The sequence below is a fragment of the Equus caballus genome, chromosome 2, assembly GCF_041296265.1.
Source record: "Equus caballus isolate H_3958 breed thoroughbred chromosome 2, TB-T2T, whole genome shotgun sequence".
Taxonomy (NCBI): domain Eukaryota; kingdom Metazoa; phylum Chordata; class Mammalia; order Perissodactyla; family Equidae; genus Equus; species Equus caballus.
Window position 1 is genome coordinate 10,556,562 of NC_091685.1, and position 11,336 is coordinate 10,567,897.

General features: G+C 53.0%; 1 long non-coding RNA gene across 1 annotated transcript in view; it reads right to left on the reverse strand.

Annotated features, from left to right (window-relative positions):
- Positions 1–10,786, reverse strand: part of LOC111770306 (uncharacterized) — a 53,371-nt gene extending 42,585 nt beyond the window's left edge. Inside the window, exon 1 of the long non-coding RNA XR_002803480.2 lies at positions 10,555–10,786. This is a non-coding gene — a long non-coding RNA (uncharacterized lncRNA). The remainder of the gene's footprint in view (positions 1–10,554) is intronic.
- Between the last annotated feature and the right edge of the window lie 550 nt (positions 10,787–11,336).

Genomic DNA, 11,336 nt, shown 5'->3' on the forward strand with positions numbered 1-11,336 from the left:
AGGCAGCCAGGGTGGCCAGTGGGAAGAAAAGTCTGGAGTCAGGCACACCGGGAGGTGGGTGTGGTCCTGGCTCCACCACCTTTTAACTATGTGACCTCAGACACAGTGCTAACCCTCTTTGAGCCTCAGTTTCCTCCTGTGAAAAGCTCAATTTTCCTTTCAATCTTGGAGAGTTGTTGTCAGGCTTGAAACAAGAAGATCATATATTTCAGTCATTAACTCGCAGCTAGGGCTCTAAAGTGACGCCTCCTTTCCTGTGTGCACCTCGGGAATTTGACTCCAGTCAATGAAGCAAAGTCCGCTCCAGTGTCCCAAAGACGGAGCGAATGGGCTCCCCCTCCTCGAGACTCCTCATGCTCCCACCCCTGCAGAGGATGCAGACTCTGAGCCTGGCACCCGGGGCCTGCAGGGGTCTAGTGGCTACCTGCCTCCGGGCCTCGTTTCCTGCCTCCAGCCCCCCAGGTGACTCATTCTTCCTGAACAAAGCAGGCCCTATCTTCACCCCCAGCACATCCTTCAAGGCCCAGCTCATCGCTGCCTCCTCTCAAAGCCGCCCCCAGATGCCCGAGGGAGAGTGAGTCACTCCCTCCACTGTGCTCCCACAGCTCTGAGCTCCTTCTGCTTTGTGTTGTGGGTGTAGATTTGTGTATTGGCCTCCCCAGCACACTGTGAGCTCCTGCAGAGTGGGGGTCTTTGTCTTCTTACAAAATGCCTGGCACAAAATCTGTGCTCAGTAAATGTTGCTTAATCGATTCACTAACTAATCGAACAGAATATCCTAGAATCAGCACATTTCAGAGCCAGCAGAGCCTTAAAGATCACCTAGTCCAAATGCCTGTTTTTCTAGATGAAGAGGCCAGGAGCTGGGGACAGTTGGGGTTTGGGGTCCAAGGACAGGCCCAAGGTCATGCAGTGAGCTAGCAGCAGAGGAGGCGTTACAATGCAGCTTTCCACAGCACGATAAAGGCAAAGCCAGTTAGTTCCAATGCACAGTCAGACAGACTAAGACCCATCAGTGGCTCTCCACCGGCCTCTGGATAAAGCTCCATTTGTTATCCTGGCTCCCTAAGTCCCTCTGCGATGCGGTCCCAGCCATCCTCTCTCCCCTTACTTCCGGACGCTCCACACTGAGGTCACACTGGACATTTCCAGCACCCAGAATGCCTCCTTCTCTTTTGCTCCCAGGCCTTACCTGCTGTTTTCTCAGGCTGAAACACCCACCTCTTTGCACAGGACACTCTCCATTCCTTTGCCTGGGCAAATCCTCTAATCCTTCAGGTGCAGGCTTAGATGTCACTTCCCCTGAAAAGCCTCCTTTGTCCCCTCTTCTTTAGCCCCCTGTGATTCCATCTGTCACAGGACACTGAGATTGTCTGTTTGCATCTCTTTACAGTCAGAGACTGCTGATCTTGTCCCCGTAGTGCCCAGCCCAAAAGGAGTAAATGTGAGCAAATGAATGCAGTGTAGGGACTGGAAATCCCGACCACAGGACATACCGGTGGTCCCAAGTTCGCTCTGGGATGTGTGCAGGGAAAGGCAGTGAGCCTGGGGGAGGGAGAGGCAGGGCATGCTTTAGGACCACCGGGCAGAGGCAGTGGAGGGAGTGTGCTCCCCACAACCCAGGGAAACCATGTCCTTTATTGACCTAAGCCCTCCCTTCTTTGTCTTTGGTCCAGTGACCTTTGTTATTTCTGGCAAAGCTTTGAGTCACTGAGGAAGAAAACCCTTGGAAAAAATAGGCCAGCCCCAAAGACCGAGTGAGCCCTCACTGCCCGGCCTCCCAGCCTCTGGCCGGCCTGTTGGGCCTGCTCTCTGAGCTGGGCTGGAAGGGCATCTGGACTTTGCCAGGTGGAGGACGGGGTGGCCAGCCAAGGTGGAGGAAAGTGCATGTGCAGAAGCTCAGAGGGAGTGTGGCTGGTTCAGGTAACAGTGTAGAGTTTGGGGAGAGGAAGACAGGAGTCTAAGGGGTGAGCAGGAGTTTGTGGGAAAAGCCTAGAATGCCAGGCTAAGAATCTCGGACTTTGCCAAGAGTTCAATCCTTTTGCCAAATGCTCATTGCCCTCTCTGCACGCAGGCCCCACCTAGAGTTCACAGTCTGTGGGGAGAGAATAAACTCAGAATCCAGTGTGAGAAGGGATGTGATCATGGGGACCACAGAGGGGCCTCTCCCCAGCCTGCCTAGGAGGGCTTTCCTGTAGCTGAAAATTGAACAACAAACAAGACTGCATTTTCTTCCTTCCTTCTTTCTTTTTCTATTTTTCTTTCTTTCTTTCTTCCTTTTTCTTTCTTTCTTTCTTCCTTCCTTCCTTCCTTTTCTTTCTTTCTTTGTTTCTCTTTCTCTCTCTCTCTCTCTCTCTTTCTTTCTTTCTTTCTTCCATCCTTTCTCTTTTCCTTTCTTTCTTTTCCCCTTTGCTCATTTTTGCCTTCCTTCATTCAATTTTTGGATAAATCATCATTAAAGAACTACTCTGCGTCGACCACTCCGCTAGGCCAGGCTCTATGAGATGAATCAATAGGCTATGGCCCTGCTACATGAACACTACAGTCTAGTGGGCAGACAGACATGATACAGATGGTCGCACTGTATACACACATGCTCACACAAAAGAACCACAAACCTGGAAAGGTCCACAAAAACAGAAATATTTAGTGCCATGAGTAGACGTAGCAGACCTGCGATCCGCAGGATGGACAGGAGTTGGTCAGGCGGACAGCATGAAGCGCAGCATCCAGGAGGAAGGAGCAGTGCGCAGAGGCTCGGGAACAGGACGGAGAGTCACGTGCTCAAGAAAACAACAGACAAATAAACAAACAGAAGGCCAGGGCAGCTGGCCTCACTGAGCTCGAGGGAGAAGGGCACCAGATGGTCCTGGAGAGGCGGGGGATTGGTCAGGGTCCAATCAGAGAAACGGAACTGCTAGGAGTGACAGGGATTTATGACAGGGGTCTGAAATGCGCTGTGGGAGGTGGTTTACCGTCTGCCTGAGGCTGTCGTCTGCACGTCTGATCCTGGGGCCTGAAGTCGCCAGGGCAGCTAGTCGAAGGGGAAAGATGTGAAGATGGAGTCCTGAAGCTCTCAGTCCTCCAGAGCTCCTTCTCGGCGTATGCCAGTGGCTGCAGAAGTGGGGGCCCTTCACCGTGGGGCTAAGCACTCTCCCCGGCCAGGAGAAGCCCCAGGAAGGTAGGGCAGGTGGAGGAACCGAAGGACAGTTGCTTCCCTATGCCAACATGAGCGACTGCACCAGGGCCTAGGACCCTACGCTGCCCTTCCGAGTGTAAAACAATACGACTGCGCTTCCACTTCCTCCTTCCAAATCTCCCGCAAACACTCTCTTGCACTTCTTGCCCACCTGGAATATGCAGTGAAGGGAATTCTGGGAAACATAACTCCAGCATCGCTAACCTGATACACCACAAATCCACCAGAGGTGGGCAGAGGCCAGATCCTACTGGGTCTCGGTAAGCCTAGCTGATGTTTTAAGAGCAGTGGGAAGCGCTGCTTGATTCTAAGCAGGGAGGTGGGGGTGGGGAATGACATGATGCATCCTATATTTTAAAAAGTCCCTTTGGCTGCTGTAGAGAGTGACTTAGAGAAAAGCAAGATGGAGGCAGGGATTCCAGATAAAAGTTTCCTGAAGGGATCCCGGCAAGAGAGCAGGGACGTCTAGATTCAGGGGCAGGGGGTGGGGTTGGCAGCAGAGTGGGAAAGAAGCAGGTAGATAGGACTGACTTGGTAATGGGTTGAGCGTGAGGGTGGGAGAGAGGGAAGGTGATTACCGGGGATGACTCCCACGTGGCTGGTGAAAGTGCGTACTAAACTGGGAGGAACTGGAAGAGGGAGAGGTCGGGAGGTGGGAGTCTGAAGGAAGGCTGAGAGCTTGATTTTGGACAGATTGAGTCTGAGGTGTGGCATCCAGGTTAGGGTTATTGGGTAGGATTTGGGGTCCAAAGAGCAGGATAGATCTGACTGTGAGAATATTCGAGAATAAATCTTGTCTAGGTAGTATCCTACCTGTGAGGTAGGAGGAAGGCGAGGTCCACTGAGGCAGAGGGTGTGAGACAGAAGAGAGAAGAACCTCAGAACCACCATGGAATTTTAAGACATGGTCCGATTTTCATTTTAGAAATATCTTTCTGACTGCAGTGTGAACGACCGTTTGGAGGGTGATGCCAGAGGGAGAGAGACCAGGTCTTGCTGACCAACTAACTTTAGGTAACTAAAACATCAAGTTTTGCTGCTTTAAGCTATGATTATATTGACTAAGAAGGCAGAATTATTTAGCTCCTGATGACCCAAAGTTCTGACTGCCTGTTATGGTATGAGGTGGGTGCTAGCTGGATAAGACCATTTCCAAACCTACATGAATGAAACCCATCCAAGGCCGTACTAGTTATTACTATTTTAATGGATGTCATAAATTTAACTGCTAAAAAGATGCAGTGGATTTGTAAAACAAAACCATTCAGAATGTAGAATTTATGGGACACCAAGGTCCTGCTGACTTCGCCTCCTCAAAATCTCACAAATCCACTCACTTCTCTCCATTCCCATTTCCACCACCGCAGCCCATCCATCATCATCTCTCAACTGATTCACTGAGCAGTCTCCCAGCTTGTCTCCAGGCTCTCCCCCTCCAGTCCATCTTCCACACGGCATCACTGCCATCTTCTCTAAGTACAAACCCAACCTTGTCATTCCAGCTAAAACCCTTCACTGGCTCCCACAGCCTCTAGGATAATGTCCAGCCTCCCCTACATGGCTCCAGACCCTGCCTGATCCTGGCCTTCTCTCTCTTTGCATGCCCCACACTCCTCTCCCCAACTCTTCCTACCCCTTGCTCTTCATCAGTCATGCACACTCAAAGAACAGCCACTGCAGGTCTCAGAATGAGCCTTGCTCTCCCCCTACAATAGGCTTTTGTAGGCATTGCTCCTTCTCCTTGGAACATGCCAGTTTCCTCCCTGCATTCCCTCGGTCTAGCAAATTCCTACTTAGACTTCAGTATCCTTGTCTGGCCTGACCACATCTGGATACCAGCCCCCTCACCCCCACCATGCTGCCATAGCCCTTTGTGGGCTCCTGTCGGGGAATGTACCCTCCTGTGCTGTAATGCTTGTCTCTTTCTCCTTAGATAAGACAGGGGCCATTTCTTCCTTCCTTCCTTTCTTTTTTTCCCAATTTCCAAAGACTTTAACTGGCAAATATGTTTTAGAAAAGAAAGATTGATTCTACTGCTTCCAAGTTAGTGAAATGAAGAGCTGTGTCCAGGGACACATCGAGTGGTGTCAAAGGGACTGCTGCTTTGTCCCCCTGTTATCCATAGATCCAGTCAAAAGCAAAAGGCTTGTGGTCACCAACCCTTCAGGCTTAAACCACAGGCTGGTTTCCCTTTCAGCACTTTTTACTGAATCGCTGTGTGAATGATGCTCCTGCCAAGTTGGATGCGGAAGTCCCCTCAAATGGTGCCTGGTTTAGATTCCACTGGATTGATCTCCCCAGGCGTCACTGGCCCTGTCTTCCCCAGATTCAGCCCCTCCCAGACCGTGGCCACACCGGCCCCGAGCTCGTGTGTTTCTCCAACCCCGGGAAGAACGGGCAGTCTTTCAGGTCAGTGCACTGCTCTTCAGGCTTTCCTCAGAGGCTGAGCAGCTTCAAGGCCACAAGGCAGAATCCCTTCTGCTGGAAGCACTTGACCATCCTGCCCCCCAGCGGCATGCCCTCCAACTTGATGGCAATGAGGATGCGCTCCAAGTTGGCCGTGGTCCCAGAAGACGGCAGGGCAAGCGGTGGGTGTACTGTGGGGCCACAGCTGAAGGCCTATACCTCAGTGCCCAGCACAAAACCTGGCATGTGGTAGTTGGTCAAAAAATGTTCACTAAGAATCAAAGGGATCTTTGCAGAGCTTAGATGGGAAAATTTGGGAATATTTGGACCAATCTCAATGAAAGTCAGGAGACAGCCATGCTTTCCCATCTCCCCACAGAGTCTGCCTTGCAAGAGGATGACAGACAGGTATGGGCTCCATACCACAGCCCCATCCCAAAAGCAGAGCTGTCTTCATGGACCCTGAGCCACACAGAGATGTGGAGGGGTGCTCCCCTTCTTGCTCTCCATACCAAGGCCACACTGCTCTGTACCACTGCCATCTTCTGTCTCCACAGGCTGGGAAGGCCACCCTGCCCGGCTGGACCCACTCCATGCAGGATGCGAAGGGCCCGCTCCACTTTCTCCACAGACCAGAGGAGGGTCTGGGGTGCCCCTCTCCCCTCTACTGCAGCCAAACGGAGCCCCAGCTGGGCCTGGAGCCAGAGAGATAAGAAGATCCAGTCACTCTCAATTTCCCACAAACTTGACACTCAGTTCCTGTTGCAGAAAAAACAAATCACCTTCCACTCTTGAGCTATCGGGAAATCACAGTGTCTCAGAGTCACAGGGACCCTGATAGAGCACTGAGTCTGACCTCCCTATCCTCTGCTCCCCACTCAGCCACTCATTGTGCAAATGGGGAAACTGAGGCACAGAGACAGGTGAGGGCTTGATCAGGCCCACACTGAGAGTCAGTAAGAGAGTTGGGGTCATAAACCCAGGTCTCCTGTTCCTGGCTTCATATTCTTTCCAACCTCCAGGTTGAATAAATACCTGAGAGTTCACCGCTGCACACATGAGGACCTGCTGCACTCTCACTCCGCTGGCATACCTCCTGTGACAGGGGGCTCAGCACCTCCAGGCAATCTAGACAGCTCTCAGTGTTAGGAAGGCCTTCTCCACCCTGAGCCTGAACCGCCTCCTACCCCCTGGGAACTTGTCTGGGGACTCACAGGGCCTAGGGAGATTCATGTGGAAGGAAAAAATGGATAATACTATATTCCTTGGAATTCTCTGGGATGGGAGAGGCAGACTGACAGCCCTCCTTCCTGCAAGGAAAGTTGTGGATGGCGGCAGGAAGGGGTCAGGGAGCATCCCCTGGACTACATTTCCCAGAAGGCTGAGGAGGGGGCACAGGTCAGGAGCTTGGAGTTTGGAAGGTGGGGTGTTCTATGGGGCAACTTATAAAGTTGGGAAAAGCTGTGACCCCTCCCCCGTGACACCCTTAAATCTTCGGTAAAGTGACAAAGCATGGCAAAGTTCCCAGGGCGATCGAGTTTTTGTAGGAAAAGGAGAAGGGCCAAGTTTTGTGTGCGGGTCTGATGGTTTGACACAGTATGGTTGACTCTCCTGGTTGACTCTCTTGAGCAGGGACAGAGAAGTATGACAAACAGCTGTGGGACTGCTGAGCAGTCCGAGGTCCTGACCAAGTGTCCCCCACATCTCCTGGGAGCATGGAAGGCCCAAGGGGCCCATGGATAACACACAAAGATTGTCTGTGCCACCCGGTCAACCATTCTTTCCTTCATTTGGCAAGTATTTCTTGAATGCTGGCAATGTGCATTGGGCCCCGGGGCACTATTATCAACAGACTTGGTATCTTGGATGCTCTGCCCTGTATTTTCGGCTGGTAGCTCTTAAAAGGGTGTCTCACTGCCCCAAAGAGTCTGCAGGTTCCTCAAGCGCTGGAGCTTCCTTCTGCCTTGTCCCCATCACCCCGTTCACACTGAGTCTCCAGGGGTGAGTTCAGGGATTCACGGGCAGGCACAATTTCATCACCCACATTCACTATCAGTCATTCAATCAGTTAAACACAGCAATGGCCCAACTCTTACGTGCTCTCAATCCCTGGAACCAAATCAGGCAGACCCAGAGAGGCTCAGCCCGAGGTCATCAAGTCTATCCCTCTGCCTCTAGAGCAGGCTAAAACCTAGGCTGGTCAATAAGAGGGGCCAGGACAGAGGAAGAATGAGAGTCTGGGAGGCAGGAGAGCTGAATCTGAGATGGAGTCTGCCGCTGGCCTGCTGTGTGGTGGGCAGTAACGGTAACGTGCTTTGGCAGCAATTTAGAACCCTTTCTCTCATTTGATCCTCTCAGCAACCTGGGAGTTAGGCAAGGCAGGGTCTATTATCACCATTTTACAGAGGAGGATGTTGAGGCCTGGAGAAGTCAAGTGGCTGGCCCAAGGTCACAGAGCTGGTGAGTGGTGGCGCCAGGATTTGAGGCCAGGTCTGTCTGGTTGCAGAGTCCCCCTTCTCCCCTCTGTAGCACAGTGCCCCTGGGGCACATACTCCAGATGCTGCTGCGTTGTCTCCAACTGACAGGAGCACCAGATCTGAACTGATTCATGAACTGATGGCTCCAGCCTCCCTGCATCCCCCGCCTGATGAATCTGCCAGCTCTTCTACCCCAGCACCGCTGGCCAGTGACCAAGGAGAGGACAAGAAGGCAGGATGGGAGTTAGGGGGTGGGCAGAGGAGACGGAGCAGAGGCAGACAGGAAGGTCTTAGAGCATCCATCACCAGGGCCAATTCCCCCCGGGATCTCAGCTGCTGTCTGGTCTGCCTGTGGACCAAGTTCCCATCCAAAAGTTGGCCTGCCTGACAACCTGTCAGTCACTCTCCCGGGTGAACTCCTTCCCAGGATCCCTTGGCCTCCAGGCCTGCTGGGACCCAAGCAAATGGGCCAAGCATAGCTGGGCTCTGACGGGGAAGAGAAGCAGCCACTCAGACATCAACAACAGACGGACATATGTCTGAGGAGTTGGCCAGATCTGCCGCCTGCTTTTTTGGGCTGATTCCTTAGCCCATTGTCCCCCCCTTAGATTCCCTAAGCTCCTTGCAAAGCCTTACTGGGTTTTCCTGGGTTTATGGGGTGCGACTTCTTGTCAGCGTGCCTCCCTCCCTTGGCCTTCATCATCACCTCAGTGTCAGTCAAGAGCTCATGCCCTCAACTCCTGTGTTGGCCTGCTTGGCTGGACTTGCATGACCACCACACACCCTGCCCTGTCACATCCTGTTGGCCCCAGAGTGCCCAGAACCAGGAAGAAAGGAGGGGAGGAAGGACCTGGACCAACAGAGTGGGGTCATGCTGCCAAGGTGGACTCTAGGGAGGAGGGTGACTGCTCCAGTCTCTGAACTGGCTCCGTCTTAACCTGCGTCCACTGGTGCCTGCTCTGCGCCCGACCTGCACCGCTCCGTCACAGACAGGTATGAGATCGGTCAGCTCCTGAGGGGTTTCTAGACTGTTGGGGACCACAGCTCAGTTAACAAATAACTAAAAGACAGGTGATAATTGCTCTGAGAGAGGCTGAGGGAGGCCAGTGTAGAAGGAAGGCCTAAGGAAGGGGTAAGTAAGCCTTATAGAAAGAGTTCAATCTGGACTCAGACAGAGCTGAATTCAGATGACATCTTGCCATTGTTCACTAGCTTCTTTAAGTTCCAGTGTCTTATCTGTTAACCGGCATGATAATATTACCCATCTCACAGCATCGCTCCAAGGATCGGACAGTAAAATGGGAGATCTCTTTGGGAGATCAAGTGGAAGGCTGGATGGCTTCATGGAGGAGGCAGTACTTAAAGGACAAATGGGAGCTGCGAACTACTCAGGCAGCAGGTGGGCATCTGACCACTCAGGAAGGTTAGCTGAGGAGACCTCAGAATCAGCCCAGGCAACACCTTTTCTGAGAAGCCGGGCCTGTTCCCACTTGCTGTGCAGCACTGCCCTGTCCGTCTGTCTTTGCCATGAGCCTGGAAGTTGTCCAAGGGCTAGGGCCTGCCTCATTCACCATGACACCCACAGTGCCCGCTGCCAATGGCATTCAGTGGAGGTATATGGAAATAATTGAAGATGACTCTGCAGAACGAAAAATAGGAGAAAAGGGATAGAAAGAGAAGAAACAGAAGGGAGCTAACATTTTTAGCCCCACTATGTGTCAGGCATTAGGTTGGCTCCTCATGATCAGGTTTAGTTCTCCCAAGAGACTGCCGTGTACTTCATTCTCCGCTTTACAGGTAAGGAAATGGAGGCTCCCAGGGGCCCCCTGACTTGATAGAGGTCAGGCAGCAGGAAAGTAGCAGCCCCAGGGCTCCATGCTCCCCTGGTGGATCTGCAGGCCCTTTCCGTCATCCTGGGCTACCCCCATTTGGCCTAAGGATATTTGACCAGAGCCCCAGGACCCAGAGGGCGGCCCCTCCCAGTCCATCCTCTACTCGCACTCCAGCTGTGCAAACAGACTCCAGCTGAGAGCTTCCAAGAAAGGCTGGGGGGCAGTCTGGCAGGTCGGACAGGTCAGGGTGAGCTGGGCTTTCCCGAGAACAACTCCCACCCCGAGGTGGCCTAGAATACGTCCCTCCCCAGGCTCACTGGGGAGAGGGACTGAGAGCCTGGCTGGATGACGCCAGGTGTCATCTCAGCCAGCAAGCTGACTCTAAAAGTAACTCTGCCCACCTCCCTGCTCCACGTGTAACAGGGCCCCTCCCTGGGCAGCTCTGCAGACGGGACTCTGCGAATCCCAGGTCTCACAGCAAGCCCCAGGTGGGTGTGACATCAGAGGTCATGCACCTCCCACTGCACCACCATGCCACTGGGTGCCACAGGAGGGACGGAATGCTGGGAAATCCATTGGCTTGCTCCCTCTGCCTGATTGCATCCTTTTTTTCCACCCTCTTTCTCCCTCAGAGTCTTACCTTTCACAGCGCTAGCTTCATCCCTCCGCTTTCCTACCTCCAGGGCCCATGCAAGGCCAGATGTTGTTATCCTAAGGGTCCTGTCACCAGTCCTGCAACAATCCTAGGCAGGGAGTGAGAGCTGGAGAAAAGATCTCTCTGCAAAGAGCCCGATGCAGGATCCCCACCGTCCACACCCGCAGTCAGAACTTCCCAGCCTGACGTGGCAGAGCGCGAGTTTCCTTAATTGAGTGATTTTGTCTCTGAAGGACCAGATAACCCGCCTCTAGGAGAGAATGGGCAGGAAGATTGATTCATTCACAGGAAGCCAAACCCAGGCTGCCACATGTACATCCAGCAGTGGGAGGGACACGCGCTCCCCATCTGCACTTGGCTCTCAGACAAGCCAACACAGTCTTGCACATACCACCCAGGGAGTCAGGATCCACCCTGCCCATGGGCTGGCACCAACATAAAGGGAAGCATGACCTTGTCAGGGGATCCCGCCATCCCTCCCCTGAGGCTTCCCACAAACTCGCCCCTTTGTGATCTCCCCTATGAGTCAGGGAAGCCATTCCACAGGGGGGATCTTCCCAGCTCAAGAAAACACACCCCATCCTCCCTATGGGCAGAGTGCAGTGCAGGGAATCAGCCAGTCCAAGGCAGACCCTGGAATTCACAAAGGCTTCACCAACCACTCCACAGACTTTTAATGCTTACCTACTACGTGCTAGACCCATGGGATGGAGGATGGGGTGGCAGAGGAACGAAAGAGTTTGGAGTCGGAAAACACTGGCCTTTTC